We start from the raw sequence: 17,178 nt of genomic DNA, 5'->3' as shown, positions 1-17,178 counted from the left end.
TCTATTTCGATTGTCTCGAGTAGCCAGTCGAAGGGTAGTGTTGGTCAATTGACGTAAAATATTTGAAGTTTGGTCGTGGAAATTATGTAAAAGGAAGAATCTTTATAGAAAAATCAAACAGCTGAGTGTGAGGCAACCTTGGCGGAGGTGCATGTGATTGACCACAATAAAATAGTTTTATCAATCATGTGGGCACACGCACCCTCGATCATTTTGTAAGAATTATTCATAGAAAAAATGTTCAAATCTTTCATTTCATATGCTTCTGAAATAAAAACTTTAATCGTTCAAAGGATGCTTTTATTTTCTGGAAGAATACCTAAAAATTCTCCTAAATTTTGTATAGATTAGTTGCATCCTTAAATTATTTGTGGTCTTACTTACCCTTCTGAACTTGGCTATTCAATAGTTGTTATTCTGTAGACACTAATGTGACAGAGGAGTGTTAAGAGAGTAGATATACTTTTCTTTAGGGGCATGAGAGTGGAGAAAAATAAAACAATAAGTTTTCAGATGAATATTTTTTTTAATCGTACACATAATATACGTGCTAAGTCATGATCATCCAAGGAGGGTAACAGCTATAGCATAGCCAAGTCTAGGAAGGTAACTAGGAATTGTTTAAAGATGCAACGAATAATTCGTGCAATGTTTAGGAATTTTTTTAGACATTCCGCTTATTTTCTGATTAGCTTTATTTTATAATTTTTCTTCTCGTATTACATTTTTTCTTGCAAGTAACTAAAAATAAAGTGTCTCCATATATATATATATATATATATATATATATATATATATATATATATATATATATATTGATTGTCTCTTGTCAGATGAAGCGGTGGAGTTCGTCTATTGGCGTGAAAAAGTTTGAGATTCGTGTTCGTCATTCGTGGAAATTTTAAAATGAAGAGCCTATAATAATTCAAAATTGACTTTATAAAATACAGTAATATTAATCATGTGACGCATTGTTAATTAATTCTAATCGTTATCTCTAAACAAACCCAAAATATATTTTATTGTTCATAAACGTAGTCAGTTGAGAACTCTCATTGGTAGTTGGAGATTATGATCCGAAATCCTCACAATCAGTCAAGTTCTTCTAATTCAGAATTCAGAATAAGTTCTCTCTAAAGAATACCACTATCCAATAAAGAAATACATACCACTATCCAATAAAGAAATACTCCACAGAACTAGAATATAAGTCGTGTTCTAATCATCCCAACTAACTTTTTTCCGGATTCAAATCTATGAAACGAAAAGAAATGCATACAAGTATTTCGCTCCCTTTTTGTTTTTTGTTTTTTTAATTACAAAAAATGATAGCAATAAATACAACATTTATTATCTCAAAGCGCAAACAGAAAAGAAAGATGAAAACAGGATTATTTGTCCATCCAAATGATACAACGTAGCGTTTTGCCTGCTTCAAGTAAGTCAATTGATTTGTTAATATCCTCAAAGTTAACTTCATGTGTTATGAATCCGTCCAAGTTCAACTCCTGCCCAATATCCAAAAAGAAAAATATCAGACGCCTACTTATATATATATATATATATATATATATATATATATATATATATATATATCATGCCATACATTTCAACCCATTTTTCTTTTTGGGACTATATGGTAGGTTCATTAGACCATTTTATAATATAATATTCACAATGATTAAAGTTAGATACATTGAATTGAAAAAGTAATTAAACAACAAGCACAAGGAAATAAACTTACATTATTCAGATATTGAGTAGCAAAAATGGGAATGTCAACTTTAGCTTTGACACCTCCAAACATGGATCCTATGGTAGTTTTTCCAGCCGTCAACTCATAAGGGTTAATGCTTAACGGTGTGCCGTGCATCTCTATTCCAAGTATTACAGTCTTTCCAGTACCCTATACGATTATCAACACGTCAGGAAAATAAAAGTTTACAATATATATCGTTGTAGAACTCATGATCATTTAATTAATGTCCTTATAGACATAACAGGATAGGAAAACATGAACTTTCTAAAATATGTTTGGGTAAATATACTCTTGATAATAAATTACCAACATTATTTTACTTTTACTAATATAACTAGACCATAGTGTAAAGGTAGCTACCTTTTGACGCATGTAGCTTCTACACAAACAAAATAAAATGATGTAGGTTATCAAAAGTTTCAAACATTTACTTTCTTTTTGAACATATTTTTAAAAGGGACATCCCCATAATTCTTAAATCATTAATTACTTTATTGTCAAAACTTGTATATTATAAATTCGAAAATTGCATAAATTACAATTACGATCATTTTATTTATATTTTGTATAATATTAGCCTGAGATAAATTTAAAAGAAGAAACATGACTAGTGAAGACTCATATAATCGACTTCAGCTTGTTTGAGGACTATAAATAATTATTATTCAAAAGTAAAAAGATTACCTTGCGACAATTACTAAAAGCCTCTTGCATCAGGGATGACAATCCAATACACTCAAAGCAGTAGTCAGCTCCAACCATCACTCATCTCTTTTATTGCCTGTGAGATAACTTCAGCTAATTAATTAATTCGTAATTTTCCTTTGTCTCTACTGAAGTTGGAAAAAATCCCATAAATTAAACAAACCTGGTTTGTTGATTTCTCACCACAAGTTTTAGGGTTGATAAAATCTGTTAGTCCAAACTTCTTCCCTAATCATCATACATTTGAAAGTTGAAACCCATTATTCAGTAATAATGTATATTTTCTTTTGTTTATTTGGGGAAAGGATGGCTAGGTACACGTACAATTAAGAATGCAACACGTACGTACCAATTTCAAATTTTGTTGGATTTAAATCGACACCTATTATTTTTTAAGCTCCACGTAACTTAGCTCCTTGTGCTACCTGTTAAATTATTAGTAGTACTTCGAGAGCTCGGGAACCAAACAGGAATCATTATAAATTACTTCAAAATTAGAGGAATATATATGTTTTAAATATTCTGTGAAAAGAAATGTTATAATAAGGTGAAGTACAACTTTCATGTGCTACACATTTATTTTGGGTCCCTTCTTTGGGATGAAGAGAATCAAATACTCCTCTGTAAATATCATTGCCTTCCTTTCCTTTTTACAAGGGCCCCCACCAAAAATAGTGCGTAATTAAAAATTCTACTAAGAAAATTCATAATATATATTACTCCCTCCGTTTCAATTTACGTGAATTCATTTGACTGAGCACGACATTTAAAAAATAGTGAAGACTTTTAAAATTTATGGCTCAAAATAAGTCTTAAATATTTGTGTGGTTGTAAATCACTTCATAAAGTGAATTTGTTTCCAAATTAGGAAAGAGGTCATTCATTTTGACACGGAATAAAAAAAAAATAGATTCACATAAATTGTAACAGAGGGAATATTACTTTACTTTACTATATAGAAGCATGGGTTTCCCAATGCTTCATCGTCAGTCCTCTTTAGAAAATAAAAATAAAAAATACAAGGTGGGCCCCATATTAAAAACACCAAGAAATATTTGGAAAAAAAAATGTGGATCCCACCATCTCCAAACACCAAGCATAGAAGCATGGGTTTCCCCATGTTTCGTCGTAAGTCCTCTATAGAAAAAAAAAATAAGGTGGGCCCCATATTAAAAACATCAAGAAATATTATAAAAAAAGAGGTGGATCTCACCATCTACAAACACCAAGCAATATTTATTTTTATTTTAAAAAAAGTGGACCCCACCATCTCCAAACTCATGTAAAAAGAAAATAAAAAAAAATAGATCCCATATTAAAAAAAAAATGGACCCCATATTAAAAAAACAAGCAATGTCAAAAAAAAAAAACGTGCACCCCATATTAAAAAATCACACAATATTCATGTAATTCCCAAAGTATCCCCATTAAGTCAATAATGGTGGATTCATTGGCACATACGTATCAATCCATTAATGGGAGCAAATGAAATTATTGTACAGCAAAAAATATGGACTCCATATCATTTCTTTTCTTCAAAAGGTTAAGTAGCCAAACCATACAATTTCTTTTCTTTTCTTATATTAGCCTGAGATCTAATCTAGATATTTAACTGTTGTATTTGCTATTCCGTCATGTCATTTATTTGTTATGTTTACTAAATAAATATACTTAAAATATTTATATTTCTAAAATAAGATAGAATTTAATTACTTTTTCATTTTTATTCTTACTCTAATAAATGTGAAAAGAGATTAATGTCATAAAATAAAAAATAATATTAAATGGAGATTAAATAATTAATAAGGTAAATTAGTCAAATTATAATTCTAATTGACGTTTCCTTAAAAAACCGTGCAAAAGACAACATGACAAGTAAAATGAGCTAAACCAAGAATATTTATCAAAAATTAAAAAATAGTAGTTATTCGTTTAAATAGAAAATCAAATGTAAAATGAGCTAAACCAAGAATATTTATCAAAAATTAAAAAATAGCAGTTCTTCGTTTAAATAGAAAATCAAATTTCTACTTTGTTTCGTTTTAAACATGTAAAATTAATTTAATAATTTGAATTAGAATTATCTAAATCAAAATTTGATAAAAAAAATAATAAGTATTGTTTAGGTCCAATCTACATACATTAACAATAGAATATTTTACACATTTAAATTAATCGAATTAAAATTCAAAGTATCAATTGATACTTAAATATTGTTATTGTTTTATCTCAAAGAGAGGAAAATAGTTCCCTTTTAAACAAGTCTTCTCTTTTAAAAAGTGGAGTATTAATAAATTTTTGTCAACTTTGTTATATTAATCGTGTTTTGAACATAGTATATATATATATATATATATATATGCATAAAAATAGTGCAAACTTATGTATGTTTATTAGCAATATAAAAAATATATATTATCACTACTCAAACACAACTACATACACATAGATACACTATAATCCAAGGCATACACCGTCTAGTTATATACTCCCTCTGTTTCAATTTGTTTGAACCTATTTCCTTTTTAGTCTGTGCCAAAATGAATGACCTCTTTCCTAATTTGGAAACAAATTCACTTTATGAATGATTTACAGCCACACAAATTTTCAAGGCTTATTTTGAACCACAAGTTTCAAAAGTCTTCCCTCTTTCTTAAATGTCGTGCTCAGTCAAATAGGTTCATATAAATTGAAACGGAGAGAGTATTAAAAGAGTGGGTTCGATCGTCGTCCACTCACTCTTCTAATATAGTTAAAATTAAAAAAAAATTTAAAAAAATTAAGGTGGGACCCACTCTTATACAATAATAGAAATAAAAAATAAAATAAGGTGGGATCCACGTGAAGAAGTAGGAGACAATTGCAAAAATAAAATAAAAACAGGACATTTAAATAATGATAATAAGTTCAGAAAATGGTAAAGGTATGCTTAGAGAAAATTTAAAGAAGAGAAATTCATGAAAAAAAAAATAACGATTTAAATTGAACACAAAAACCACTAAAGAAGTCAAAAGATTTAAAACTTATACCCACATACGTCTCACACAAATAATGAGAAATAACATCAAGAAGACGAAATATAAACGGTCAATAAACTTATACATATATTTTCTTAAAATGATGAAGTTGGTCTATACTTAAAAATTTAAGACTACAACAGATGCTAACACATGAAACTGTTTTCCAGTGTTGTTAAGTAGAAAGAGATGATGGCATGAAATTCGGTAGGAGAAGGTGTATTTCAAATCTTTCAATTGGATAACCAAACCAGGAAAGTCATATATGGGAGAAGCGGACTACGTAAAATAATTTATTGATATTTTCAATTAATTGAATTATAATACTTTCTATAATAAAAATTCCATAATTATATTACTAAAATGTACTCGCTCTGTCCTTATTTATGTGACATAGTTTGACTAGATACGAAGTTTAAAAAGGAAAGGAAAAATCTTTGAAACTTGTGGTCTAAAACAAGTCATAGATATTTGTGTGGATTTAAATCATTTCATTAAAGGTAAAAGGGAAAGTTTCAAGTTAAATGATTTCTAAACATAAAAATATACTCCCTCCGGATAAAAAAAAGAGTCCACTTAGCCTTTTTTTCTTAGATAAAAAAAAAAAAAGTCCACTTAGCAAATCAAGAAAGAATTAACCTTTTTTTTTTTTTCATATTTGCCCCTATTAAGTGTTATATGATCAAATCTCAATGCCTATTTAATTAGGGGTAGTTTAGTCAAATTACCTATTTTTGTCTAGGAGTTAGTATTTTCTTAAGGGGTGTGCAAATGGCTAAGTGGACTCTTGTTTTGATCCAGAGGAAGTTTCATTCTTTTTAAGACAAACTAAAAAGAAAAGTGTGGTATTATTTTTTGTGTTGGGCACGGGCTTTCATCATCTAGTTCATAATATAAAAGAGTAACACACAAATAATTCTGAGAAAATTCAACATTTATTACATACATATAAAAAAGCAATTTTAATTTTATACACAGACTACACAGGTGATTTTTCAAGAAGTAACTGGAGTTACCGCTAGTCCCACGGCTCCGAGTCCAAATATTGCCACAGTTGAACCTTCTTCAACTTCTGCAACTTTCCATGCAGCTCCCAATCCTGCTAACGAGAAGGATATATTTTACTATACACTAAAAAATTTTGGAATATTTTATATCAACAATGATAAATTAATTGAATTTGAAATATAACATATTAGACCTTTAACCATGCACGCCGCAAAAGTGTAGCCTAAACTATTAGAAGTGTGACATTGGATCAAAATTCAAAGGTCATATTTTTCGCTTTTAAGGCAACATTTTTCAGAGGTGGCCTTACCTAAACAAGCTTAACTTTTGCATTAAGACAACACTTTTTAGGAGGTAAATGCTACACCATATACGGGGAAAAAAACATTGCCTTTCGTTGACCAAATGCAACACTTGTAGTACCTCAATGGCGACACTAAAGTTTTTGGTGGCTGGCAATAGCAGTTTCTAAAAAATGAACATTTTATAAGTACCTTTTATACAATTTCAGAGAATCATGGGATAAAATGAGAAAAACATACAGAAGCAACTGACCTGTAGAAACTCCACAAGTAAGTAGAGAAGCCTTATCAATGGGAAATTCTGGACTCATCTTCACTACATGTGTGACATCCACAACTGTATACTCAGAAAAGCTGGACACACTGAGTGTGTGGTGCAATTTTTCTCCATTTTTATCCTTGAACCTGCTGCTTCCATACCTTGGCATCCCACAATAAAAATCCTGCGGGAATTTAGAACAAATATTCCCCTTTTGGCACTTGCAATCTCTGCATTCTCTACAGTTCCTTTGAAATACTGGTATCACTATGTCCCCTTCTTTCACTTCCTCCACATTTTCCCCTACACTCTCCACCACACTATACCAAGAAGAAATTAGCCTCATGATGTGCATGAATCACAGGAAAAGGTAAATAGAATGTGAAACGCTTTTTTTGCTTTGTTTTCTCGTCACCTTGGGAGTAATTAAGTGGAAATTCTTATGGAACAGAGGTGGATTCAGAATCTTGAGCTGATTAATGAGTTCAACTTTTAAGGTTTTTACCACGGAACACATTGTACTTTTAAAATTATGAATTTCAAATTTAACATATATAAGGTGCTTGAGCTCGAATGCCAGCCTTAGTCAACAAGCAGCAGCTGCCTTAGTAAGGTTATTTGTTTCCACTCATTAAAGATTATCTACAAAAGAAGGTCAACAGGGATACTTAAAGACTTAAGAAGGAGAGGAGCAGTTATATGTATAGATATGAAAAAAGATGCGTTCAAGCGCGCAACCTATACAAGGGGTTTGGGCTTGAAACCTGGCCTTACTCAACAAGCATCTTTCTTAGTAAGATTTACTTGTTTTCACTTGTTAAAGATTGACAGGGGTTGCTCAGATGGTAAGCACCCTCCACCTCTAACCCGAAGGTTTTATGTTCGAGTCACCAAAAAAGCAAAAAGGAAAGCTCATGGGAGGAGGGGTGAAAAAAAGAACAAAGGTTCTATCTACGAGGAAAGGTCAACAGGGATATTCAGATTGCTTTCATAGACACCAGAGAAGGTGAGATCGTCTTTCTTTCCAGCCGCAATATAGTTCGGCTAAAAGACTTAAGGAGAGTATACATACACATCTGCCTCTACCTTCCCAATTACTTACTATGAGAAAAAATGAAGTAAAAGAAACTATGGAAGCAAAAGCTATATATTGTTGATAGAGCAAGTAAATTACCCAGCTGCTTCATGACCAAGAATTATGGGAAAAGCAGAAGCTGGTCCCTGCACGAGGAAATTAACTAACAATCACGTATGAAGAACATAGAGATTGAGTTTGGTGAACTTAGAGCAGATAATTTCCAGAAAGTAACATCAGAATGACAGAGGGAAGTACAAAGAATCTTGATCCGAACTTCCCAAGAGCTGGGTGGGGCCACTTCGATTTCTTCTATGATCAGAGGTTCCCCTCCTTTTCTGCACACCGCAGCTGTTTAATCGAACAACAGACAATTAACTTATGACAACAAACAGATTAATTAGGAAGCAAAAATGTTGTGATAAGAGAAAACCTTTGCATCTGATGGGTTTTCCTGCTGTCTGTGATGCAGAATTTGACCCCATGATTGAGTAGTCTTTTTGCCACACTATTTTGGCCACAATTGTTCAAATGAGATAAATTCATATGACTATTTAGGTCAAATTTAATATTTTATGCTTACTTAATGTCATTTCTATCTTTTCTTCTCAAAATTTATCTTAATTTAAAATTATACACTAGAGGTTATGGTGATTTTTACATAAGTGTGGCCAAATTTGGAGAAAACATTAAGATAAACATTATTCATAGAAAAATATTGTATTTTGTTTAAATTTCATCTGCTTTAATTAGGTTGGTACGTAGTCCCACATAAGTGGGAGTGGACGCAGAGGCGGAGCTAGAATTTGAGGTTTGTGAGTTCCGAATTCAAACCCTTTAAGTTACTTAATTCTAAATTATTAATTTATACATATTACATAAACTTCTTAAGGCAAATACAAGGTGCGAACATAAGGTTGTGGGTTCGGCCGAACTGTCTTCGACACTGTGGCTCTGCCATTGAGTGGACGGCAATTCGTCTCCTTGTATGATAATGTCCAATTATTAAGTTAGCTTTGAGTTAGGTCCCCGCCTACCAAAATTCTCATTTCATCTATTCTTTACTTGCACGGCCTAGGCGTGAGGGAGTGTTAAGGGGTTCCGAGTGTTAATAGTCTCACACGGATGGGTGGGATGACAATAATTTGTCTCCTTAAAAAGTCTTAGACAATCCGTCATTTCCTTCTGCTTCTTTCCCTAATACGATCCCTTGTGGAAAGGCTCAAAGCATGACGGACGTAACACGTACTAATTCTTTTGTATAAATTTGGACATAAATCCTTCAACTTTTTAAAATAAAGTTACTTGAGAATACATGAAAGTATTATATATACGTTAACATAGTTAGTAATTAAACAATATTTAAAAATAGTTTGAGAAAATTGTGACTAAAGAAAATATTGTCTGACTTTTCAAATAGTGATACGTTCATGTAAAATGAAACGGGTGAGAGTACTTTTTTCCGTAATTAACAAAAAAATTGCGAAAGAATTTTATGTTTGAATGGTCTCCTCTCTCCTGTAATACGAAGGGGTAGAGTTGGTCGATTGACTTGACAAGGTTGGGATTTGGTGGGGGGAATTTTAAAAGTAAGACAACAGATAATGAAAGGCTGCTTTTTGGGAGGTCGATACATGTGAGTGACTATAATAATATACAGTAAAAATATCAATCAGGTGACACATGTACTCTCAATAATTCGGTGAGTATTTCTAATCATCGCCAGAGAAAGAATAATTTCCTAAACAAGCAAAACATTGAGCTTTGGACCACATCGTGTGATGTAGTGGTTAGCTTGAAATTTGAGTTTACTATTAGTCCTACGTTTGTGTTAGGTTAAAATTTGAGGTTATCATTAAAAGTAGGCACATAGTTAGGCCTAACCCAAAATCCGAATCTAAATCAGAAATTTTTAGATATCTGGTTTGGAATTTTGAATTATGGATTGGATCTCAAATTTTATTTTAAAATTTTCTAAATTTTGGATTAGACATCGGATTTGGTCTTCGGACTTTCAAATATCCGAAAATTTAAAATTTGTATATCTTATATTTAACTCTACCCATATAGCCCTATACTAATAAGTCCTGTAGTACCCTACCCATTGTACATTAACCCATGAATTTCATTTCTGTTAGAGATGACAATGAGTATGAAATCAATGGATGATCATACGAAATCCTTTAAATAGACCCCCTCCTTTTAATGAACCTTCTTAGAGATATACGATCTGTTGTCTAGAGGTTTAAAGAAGAATAGCATAGGAATATATGATTTTGAAAGTATAGGAAGGTTTGTTTCCCTTTCATGTGGATGACCTCTCTGAGTCTCTTGTATTAAAACTAGCAAACTATGCCCGTGCGATGCAGGGAGACCATGATTAATTTGGTTACTCAATTTAGTTAGTTTTTATGGCTTATATATTTTACAAAGGATATTGAGATTCTCCTTAGTTAGTCTCCATATTTTTTTTCTTTTCCTCTTATTTTTCCCCTTAGTTTCTCAATTGTTGTTAAAATTTGTCTTATTTTAGTTATATCCGCCTCTTTTTATATGTAGTAAGTTGACAATTGAAATATCCTACATGTCAAGTTTATAATCACAAGATTCAAAGGATATTTTATTATATTATACACATTTTTAATTTAGAACTACAAGATTCAAAAGTCTATCTTTATTTCTTAAACTCCATGTCTAGTCAAACGTAGACACTTAAATTGAGACAGAGGAAGTATATGGCAAATGAAGGAAATGAAAGGATAATTGAGACATTGTGGACACGTGGGGACTTAAAAAGTAAACACAGTAGAGGTAGTATTAATGTTAAACTTCTGAAATGTACACATGTCAGTCCCGGCTTAGAGTACAATTTCAGTTACTTTTTGTACAAGTTATTGTTGCTATGTTCGTCCACCTTGGGCGTTTGTTGTTAAATAAAAAAAATTGTCTTATTTTGGTTATGTCCGTCTCTTTTATATTTAGTAAGTTGACAATTCAAATATCTTACGTGTCAAGTTTATAATCATAAGATTCATAGGATATTTTATTATATTATACACATTTTTAATTTAGAATCACAAAATTTGAAAGTGTATCTTTATTTCTTAAACTCCGTGTCCAGTCAAACGTAGATACTTAAATTGAGACAGAGGGAGTATATACCAAATGAAAGAAATGAAAGGAAAATTAAGACACTGCGGACCCGTGGGGACTTAGAAAGTAAACACACAAAAGGTAGAATTAATGTTCAACTTATGAAATGTACACATGTTAGTCCCTGCTTAGAGTACAATTTCAGTTGTTTTTTGTACAACTTATTGTTGCTGTGTTCGTCCACCTTGGGCGTTTATATATAATAAGAAAAATATAGAATAGAAAAATAGACATATATTTTTAGTAAGGTGGCCAAGTTATATGAGACAAAGGGAGTACTTCATTTATTAATTATTAAAGAGCGTGAAAGTCAAGTATAATAATGTGACCAAGTAATATGGGATGAAGGGAGTATTTCATTTATTAATTCTTAAGGAACGTAAAAATTCAAGTAATGTGGCTAAGTAATATGGGACGGATGGAGTACTTTATTTATTAACTAGTTAACTTGCATGTCTTTTTTCTAAAATTTATTTATTTAATATAGAAAAGATAAAAATTATTAACAACAAAACAAAAACAAATAGTTGAATGTTAACTCGGTATATGTACTATTAGAAGAAAATCACCTTATAGAGCCATGACAAAAAAAAAAAAAAAAAAACTTATAGAGTATAAATCAAGAGTTCACAAAATCAAAGATGTTTAAAATTTGCGAGATACGCCTGGATCTTTGCCTCATCTTTCAGCTTAATCTTTCAACATAATTCTAAAGATGGCGTTGATAAAGAACATTCTCACCAATTGGAGAAATGCCTTTGGCTGACTGGCATCAAAAGCAATCATAAAATTTTTGTACTTTTTTCAAATCCCCTATCCATCCCAATGACCAAATTCCTCTAAGATATATACATGACTAAGACTCGTTGAATCCACCAGCCTCTCGAATTTTGCAGGCTTCTCGAAAGATGGTTTATTGAAATGAATGGTCTGATCAGGCATTGAGAATATGTGACTGAAAAGTGTATTAAAAAAATATTTACATTGTCCAATAATGACCAAATTTATTTAGAAACATCCTCAAGTATGGAATACAAACAGGCATAAAAAAAGTAACGTTCGAGATAGGAAAGGAGCATTCAACAATGATTGTTGCATGATAAATGCACAAAACCGGTAGTTACATCTTCACAATGACGTGATTTTTAATTTCCTTAACATAGATGTAAATTAAAAAAAAGAAGGGAAAAAATAAAAAATATGAGAGTACGATGAATAAAATTCTTGGCCAAAGAGGAGGTGCCACATCACCTTGTTTATACCTAGTTTTAATATATATATATATATATATATATATATATATATATATATATATATATATATATATATATATATATATATATATATATATATATATATGTCCTTAAAATTGAATTTAATTGAATTGAATGAGTAGAATGAGGGAAGGTTCATTGCTTTTACTCATAATAAATTTAATACAAAGTAATGACAATAATTATAGGGGAAGTGATGGAAAAATAATGCCATTAAATGGTGAGTGAGTCTTTATTACGGGTGAGGGATGAAACCTTTAATATTTTATTATTTAGTAAAATAGAGAATGAAAAGGAAAACGTCAAAAAATTGAGAAAAAAGATAGATGCCAATGGAGGCCATAGAGAGGTGCCACCTAGCTTTATAATATATATTGATTCTTAAAGAATGTGAAAAGTCAAAAGTGAACAATTAAAAGGGCCTAGAGAAAATAAATATGCGCCGGAGAATTAAAATTGAAGTGCATACGTGTATGCATGAGAAGAGAATAAATATTCAGCAAGAACGTGAAAAGTCAACAGTGAACAAGTAAAAGTGCACGGAGGAAATAAATATGTGTCGGAGAATTAAAATTGAAGTGCATGCGTATATGCATGAGAAGAGAATAAATATTCAGTATTATGACATATGTTCACATGGAATTTATTAATTCCTAAAGAACGTGAAAAGTCATAAGTGAACAAGTAAAAGTGCACGGAGGAAATAAATTTGTGTAGGAGAATTAAAATTGAACTGCATACATCTATACATGAGAAAAGAATAAATATTCACCAAGAACGTGAAAAGTCAAAAGTGAACAAGTAAAAGTGCACGGAGGAAATAAATGTATTGGAGAATTAAAATTGAAGTGCATACGTCTATACATGAGAAGAGAATAAATATTAAGTACTATGACATATGTCCACGTGGGATAAAAAAATAGTTGGTTAAAGTGTACAAGTTATATAGCTTTTGGTACAAGCATTCATTGCGTGTACAATTTATAAAGTTTTTGATACAAGCAGTCAATGTTGTGTTGGTCCCTCTTCCACACTTATAAATAATAGAAAGGTGTCATTTTCGTACTAAACATCATATTGCTAAGACCAACATCCTATAAACTTCACCCTTTCGAAAAGCTGGAAAACTAAGGGTGTGTTCAGTATGGAGGAAAATGTTTTCCTGAAAAATGTGTTTTTGAAAAATAAGTAAATTTCTTCTTATTTTCTCATGTTCGTTTGAGTAGCGAAAAATAAGTGAATTTTCCGGAAAATGTTTTCCTCCATACCGAACACACCCTAAGAGAAAAAAAATGGAAAGACCCATTTTACTTTTGGATCATCAAATACTTAACCATTTAACCACGCTACATGCTGGGTTATTCGCCTGTTCCATTTTTAGGTCTTGCACAAGCGTATTCAAGTCAGTTTATCAATTGGTTGTAAGCCCTTTACAAACTCATTTTTAGTTTTTTTGTCTTTTTCATAAAAGATTTTAACTTTTATATGTAATAAATATGAAAATAACACATAAAATAATTTTATAAGATATTTTTCTTCTATTCAAATTGTAAATATATTCACCTATTTCCTTGATCTTTTAAGGAGGCATTGCATGCTCGCTCAACGAAATAATGGACCAAAGGAATGAAGTAGAGATCTGCACTGAAAGCCCCATCAATGGGAAATGTAGAGGCCCAGTTCACTTACATTGCTGGGCTAATTTTGGGTTGATAGAGGCCTCTGAAATCTACTCTCAATTAAGTCTCAACCCAAACTTTATCATATGTAGAGGTGTATAAAGTAAACCGACAAACCGCACCAAACCGATAATTCAAATCAAATCGAGAAAAAAATCGACTAGTGATTTGGTTTAACTTGGTTTGGTTTTAAAAAGAAAAACCCGAACATTATTAGTTTGGTTTGGTTTGGTTTAACTAAAAAAAGTCAAACCGAATCAAACCAACCCGACATTACATTTATAAAATATCAAACATTTTTTATACATAAAAATATTTATTTATAATGTAATTTATAAATGTTTCTTTAACTTTTTCATAGTTTTTTTTTTTATCTTTTAACATATTATTTCAAGCTTGGAATTAGAATTTTAAATGGTCCAATAAATTTTATAGCCCAATGATATTAGTAACTCAAATAAAACTCAACAAAAATCAAATCAATACTAATGCTAACAAAAGTAATTTATATCTAACATTGGAATGACAATAATGTTGATATCTATTCTTTAGTTTTATATTAGTTTAGAAAGTGAAAATACATAACTTTATTTTATTTTTTTCTTTAATATCTAATCATGTAATTAATACTTATTAGCCATATTTATTTTAGCATGACTTAGTACTTTTAGATTATGATAATTTTCTACATGCCTTATAAATTAGCCGTATTTATTGTAGCATGACTTAGTACTTTTAGATTATGATCATTTTATTTTATGCAATTTCATTAATTTTTTTCGTTGAATATTTTAGTATAATTTCATTTCGCATCTCACGTTTTGTGTTATTTTCTTAATAAATATCTTAATTAGATAGTCGTATCTTACTAGGACTAAAGAAATATTTGATGTATAAGTTATATGTTTTGTATGAAGACTTTACCCAAAAAACCCTGAAAAATCCGAGCAACCCGAAAAAACCGAGAAAACCCAAGGTTCAAAAACCCAACTTTTGTTAGTTTAGTTTGATTTATAGATTTAAAAACCCGATGCAATTGGTTTGGTTTGGTCTTTAAAAAACTCAAACCAATCCGATCCATGTACACCTTCATATGTGTGTAAAGCTTTGTTATAGATCAGTTGAGAATTCTTATTGGTAGTTTAGAGATAATTATCCTCATCGACAATTAGTAGAGTAACTAGGGAAATGCCCACGCTTCGCGCGGCATTAATAAATCTCATTAAACTCATGAAATAATATTTTGTAATATTTGAATATTAAAACTAAAAATACTTATAACTCATGTAAAAGCTTAAAAGGTTGATTAAAAATACATCCAAAGTTTAACTTCCGGTAGTATATGTGCACGTTTTATAAATTGGCCTGAATTATAAATATAAAGTATTTGACATTATTTTGTGCAAATTTAAAAAAACCCCAATGAATGATTAGAGAAGACTTTTACTTTCGATTTATTTTATCTTCTTTATATTATCCGCTCATAATATTTGTTCTCAGATATAATTTTTTTCTCAATATCAATTAATCTCTTTTTCAATAACCAAACATTGCTTCTTCTATTTTTTATCCATTAAAAGTATAAAACCTTCAATTTCATGAATGACATATATCACAGTCATTCTCAAGAATAAAAATATTCAAATATACCAAAAAGCACCAGAAAATAAAACAAAGGGAAGTGCAGTTTTCTAATTCTTTTATCTTGAAATAAATAGAAAAGGAACATGCAGAATCCTAATAATGAAAAACTGAAAAGGAAAAACATATTAATACTATATAAAATATTGCATGTACATGTTTCTAAGTACTAATTATTATAATAAGTTATCGAAAGTTATTATGAATTGTTAACTTTAGTATATAAGCAACTGCTAAACGTATAGTGAGATAGAGGGTCGTGAACTTAAGCACAAATAAATACCACCTCAATCGTTTAAAGACATGATTTTTGAGCTTCTTGAAACAAAACAAAATATAGTGAAAATAAAAAATATGAGGAAAAAAAAAAGGATAAACGTGTTTTCTAGTCTTAGAAAGTGCATCACCTTTCCTAAAACCGGTATTATATAATATAGTGTATATCTATTTGCTTCGCGCATTCATAGATTAATTTTTTTTATATGTTTGAAATAGGTAATCTTGTCTGTAATTATATTTAGACGAAATAGAAGAAATAAATTAGCATGCTTATACATATAAATAAATAAAATTAAGTGTTTTGCTTCTTTGATGTGGTAAAATAACACTCATGATATGTATATACGTACCAACTTATAATATAATATACTCTTCACCTAAAGGTAATTAAACATATTTCGAAATCTTGGAGTTTTCATAAATACTGAGTATTGAGTAACTTTTCTATTTTCCAAGAAAATTAATTTTGCAAGTATTTTATCTTTTTATTTTTTTTTGTTCTTTTTTTTTTGTTTTTTTGTTTTCATATACTTCCTCCATTACTTGAGTCGAGGGTTTATCGTAAGCAACATCTCTACCTGGCAAGGTAGGAGTAAGGTCTGCGTACACTCTACTCTCCCCAGACCTCACTTGTGGGATCACACAGGGTATGTTGTTGTTGTTGATTTGGGACATTGTTAAAAAAAAGATAGAAAGAAAAGCAGAATAAAGAAGGAAAGAAGGTTGTTTTTTAAAATTTGTAGTCTTAAAGATATCATTATATTTGTATGATTATAAAAACTTTAGTTTTATATTTACTTCAGATTTTTTAAGGGAAAAAATATTATTTTTCGGAATAGATTATTATACTATGTCAATACCTCATCATTCTGGCCTCGAAATTCATATCATCATAGTGGACGAATACATTATTTTGAAGGCTATAGCTAGAAGATCACACATATAACAACAGTTATAAAATTCAGATACCTCTAATGCAAATCTTTCTTCACTGTTTAAGTTTGATTATTGAGCCATATATATATTA

General features: G+C 30.4%; 1 pseudogene; it reads right to left on the bottom strand.

The window, feature by feature from the left end:
- Positions 1 to 1,195: 1,195 nt before the first annotated feature.
- Positions 1,196 to 8,621, bottom strand: LOC132627558 (alcohol dehydrogenase-like 1; annotated as a pseudogene).
- Positions 8,622 to 17,178: the final 8,557 nt, after the last annotated feature.

Source organism: Lycium barbarum, chromosome 2 (assembly GCF_019175385.1).
Source record: "Lycium barbarum isolate Lr01 chromosome 2, ASM1917538v2, whole genome shotgun sequence".
Lineage (NCBI taxonomy): Eukaryota > Viridiplantae > Streptophyta > Magnoliopsida > Solanales > Solanaceae > Lycium > Lycium barbarum.
The sequence above is the reverse complement of the archived record's forward strand: the minus strand, read 5'-3'. Positions and strand labels throughout refer to the sequence as shown.